This window comes from Urocampus carinirostris, chromosome 11, assembly GCF_059441175.1.
Source record: "Urocampus carinirostris isolate Australia breed hairy pipefish chromosome 11, RoL_Ucar_1.0, whole genome shotgun sequence".
Classification (NCBI taxonomy): Eukaryota; Metazoa; Chordata; class Actinopteri; order Syngnathiformes; family Syngnathidae; genus Urocampus; species Urocampus carinirostris.
The window spans coordinates 5,741,631-5,745,972 of NC_142359.1; positions in this window are offsets into that span (position 1 = coordinate 5,741,631).

The following is a 4,342-nucleotide window of genomic DNA, read 5'->3' on the forward strand; positions in this document are numbered from 1 at the left end:
GTACGTTCTTTATGCATTTTAAGACGAGTACGACGTACGCGAAAATCTGTACGGAAAAATGCAAATTTGTCAATGGTGGGTACCATCCGATAAACACCGATTATCACAAAACGGCAAATCAATCAAGTCAAACGAGTTGGCCGCGGTAGCCTCTATCTCGGTATGTTTTTTTCGTTGCAAACGAAGTGAGCGGTTTGATGCTACTGTGCGTATGCCACATGGGGATTTCCCATCATGCATCATTCCATGGTAGTTGTGTAGTGAAAGGAAGTCCGTCTCTTTTTAGAGAACCGGCTTTTTCGGCTCAACTCATTAACGAGAGCCGGCTCTCAAACGGCTCACTTGCTTTGATGCATCATATTACGAATTATGATGTTGTATAAAGAAGTTAAGAAAAAAAGGAAGTATACAAGGAGAAAATGAAAAAAGACAGGTTTGTGGTTATCCATTGAATCAGTATATTATTAACAATTATTTAATGCAGAAAATGAATTCATAATTTGAATAAGAAAATGTATTATTCTACTTAATTCTATTTGCATGTATTTTTTCCTTCAACAGTGAACGTCCAAGCGACCTTATTTTTAAACTTTTTTTTTTTCAAACCTCATTCATGTCGAGCAACTCAGGATTTCACAACAAAATGTTAATTAGCAATATATATAGTATAAGGAAACACATGTACAATATAACATGTTAATCTACATAAATAAACACGTTTGAAAAAAAAACATGGTGTAAGATTTTTTGTATTTTGAAGGGAAAATACGACAGTTTGTAAGGGCATGGAGCCCTATGATAACATTATGTTGTTGTTGAGTCATTGTTTTGTCCCGTTTTTATTTTAATATTCGAAATAAAGTTTTCATTCATTCAAAGTATTCTTAGGCCAGCAGAGAAGGCTTTGCAGGCCCTGGCGGCCCACCACTGATTTCTAGACCCTGTGCAATTCTGCGTCTACCTGCGATTGACCCGGAAGTGCTTGAAAGGGCGCGCCTTATAAATCCAAAGCGGCCTCGGAGGCGTCCCCTGCTAACTGAGGCTAACTAACCACTAACTAGTTACCAACTGTCAGTGAGTCGAAGCGTCAATTTTGGGATTTTAGTCCTCAACCGCAACTACAAGGTCAGTACTTAGTTTATTATTTGATCCTCCTTCATAAAATGGTGGAATTCGATGTTTGTAATTGTGTCAAAGGTCGTTTGTCGGCGATAGGTTGTTTACGTCCCGTTTCGCTGCGATTAAAGCGAGTTAATTGACGAAAACGATTAAAAAGCAAGAGCACGTGCTTCAGATTTTAAGGCTGGGTTTTATCCTTAGGTGTGTTTTTTGCAGGCTGTTTGAAAGTTCACGGTTCGAACGTCAAAAACAGACTGACAGTCACTATGTCCAGAACTATTAAAAAGGGGAATAAAAATGATTTTATCAAAACAAAAATTAACATTTAATTTGAATTTCGATCAGGGGCGATTTTAGGTTGAGAGTGTCTGGCTGGTTAAAAAAAAATAATTTGACTTTAAGTCACAGTGTCAAACAGGCGGCCCGTGGGCCGAATCAGGCCCGCCGAGGATTTTAATCCGGCCCGCTACACGACACTGAGCGAAGCGCAAGAGAAAAATGAGCTGTAGTTTGAATAGCAAAGCATCTGTAGTAGTATTTCTCTTATTTTTGTCATTTTTTTCTTTCTCTATCTTGCTCTACTTTTCTTGCTTTTTTTCTTTCCTTCTTACTCTCTTTCCCTCATTATCTTCTCTCGCTCTCATTTTTTTCTCTGTTGTTTTTCTCTGTCTTGCTCTTTGTTTTTCTCTTTCTCTCTCTCTAACTTTCTCTTCTCACCCTCTCGCTTTTTCTCATTTTTTTCTATTTTGCTCTTTCCTTATTTTTTCTCAATTTGTCTCACTCTTCCTCACTCTCTACCTAATGCTCACTATTATTCTCTTTTTTTTCTTCATCTTTTTCTCCTTTTCTTGTTCTTTTGATCTTTCTCATATTTTTCCTCTTTAATTTTCTTTTCTGTCTTTTTCCTTTTTTTTTTCCTTTCTCTCCTCTTTTCTCACTTTCTGTCTATCGCGTCTGTCTGTCTATCTCTCTTTCCCTCATTTGTTCTCCATGTTTCTGTCTCTCTCACCTTCTCTGTCTCTGGAATCGCTAATGAACTGGATTTTCCTTCGTTTTGTTTGTGTTTAGAGGTTGTTTCAAGGGTCTACCACTTTATACGATCGTTCCATTCTTTCGAAATCCGTTTAAACCACATGTGTCAAACTCCCGGCCCGCGGGCCACGTCCGGCCCGCCGTGTAATCATATCCGGCCCGCAAGACCATTTTACATTATTATTAATGGCCCGTCAATATGAACAACGCCTTCTCATCCCTGGACATCATATTCTGACGTTTTAGTCACTGTACCTATTCCTTCATATATGACGTATACTATACTATACACCAGGGGTTGGGAACCTATGGCTCGCGAGCCATATATGGCTCTTTCTATGAGTACCTATGGCTCAGAGACAAATTTAATTGCATGCAAATTTTCTCCATCTCGTTCAAAACTTGAGCAATCGATCCTGTTCAGATACACGCAAAGCCAAACCAAAAAGCAGTACTTTTCAGAATATGTTGGGCACGTTTTCACTACAATTTACAGTCAAGGTGTCACATAAAAAAAAAACTTGTTTTGGCTGTACAACGCTAAAGAATCCTTTATATAAAAGCTCACCATATAATCTGTGTTCAGATACTTTTTGATGAATCCACGGAACAAATTGTTATTTGATTGGGTGAGTGGGAGGGATGGGTGGAGCTATGCAAAAAGTGTTAGCACTCCCTCCCAACTCTCGCCCTACTCCGTCTGCGCCAAAGGTAAGCACATCAGGCTCCCTGTTCTCAGAATGTTGTGACGTTTATACAAAATAATTTGTGTAGCATTTTCATATTTCTACTTTTGACAGGAGATATATTAAGATGAGCAAAATCTTTTGGGATATTTAAGTTTTTTTTAACATATACATTGACATAGGAGCAAAGGAATTTGAATGTTATTTCAATGCTAAGTTGTTTAAATTACCGTATTTTCCGCACTATAAGGCGCACCTAAAAGTCTTATTTTTTTTCAAAAGCTGACCATGCGCCTTATAATACAGTGCGCCTTATTTATGGATCAATATTAAATCGCAAAGTCTTCCAACTTACTTGCAGCCGCCGACTAGAATTTCCCCCGAACGCCATGTAGTCCGCAGTGTATGCTGGGATTTATTTACCGGCGTTTCATTGGCTAACCAATGTGTCAATCATCATTTAAATCGATCGCTATTGGCTAAAGTTATTCGGACGTCAAGGGGCGGATCCTTTTTATCATTTACAGGCTGGCATTGGCTGAAGTGGCAAAACAAAGCCTGCAATTGGCCGAAAAAGATGAATGCGTATTGCACGTGGTTGACGGCATACAGAAAGTATTTTTTTAATATTCTGTATTTGTAAATATTTTATTCTCCTGGATTTACTAAACTCACGGATATAAGAGGACCACGGCTGCACATTATTATTGAACACAACGACTTCGGTGAGCTACTCTGGCTATATATATTTTCCCTGTATCTTGTTTCAGACTGAACTCGATGTTTCTGTGATAAGCGGTGCAGATAATGGATGGAATGGAGTGTCTATTTTTAAATTCAACTCAATTCCAAGTGTTTATTGTCATATGCACAGTAAAGTTGCGAGCGAAAAAGAAAATGGAAACTAAGGAATGGTTGGCATTTCTTGAATCCCAAGACTTTAACCTTCCGAATGATGGAACGATGCATTTGAGTGACATCGTACGGACACCGCATCCGCACGTGTTCTCGACACGTATTTGCGTCTTTGCAAGCTTTGGGAATGTTAAGGGGGTAATCAGTTTGACTGAACTATCTGACTGTTTTGTCCACGTTCCCATTGTAGCGCCTTATAATCCGGTGCGCCTTATGTATGGAAAATATAGGACCAAAAACAATTTTTTGGGGGTGCGCCCTATAACCCGGTGCGCCTTATAGTGCGAAAAATACGGTAAGTTCTAAGTTGTATAATTTAACAAGATATTTTTATTTACAGCAAAATAATAAATACTGTATAAGTGATTTAAGGTTTAAATTGAATATTCTTGTCTGTTTTTATTCATATTTATGCTCCAAAAACATTCAGTTTAAGTGTGTTCAATAAATGTTTATTCTGGTTGGCCTGGGACCTTAAGTGTGTTTTGAATTTTGGCCCCTTGCGCAATTGAGTTTGACATCTCTGCTTTAAACCGTATACCGTGCGATGGGCTGGAACCTTCAAATAATCGATGGTTTCAGACCTCTGC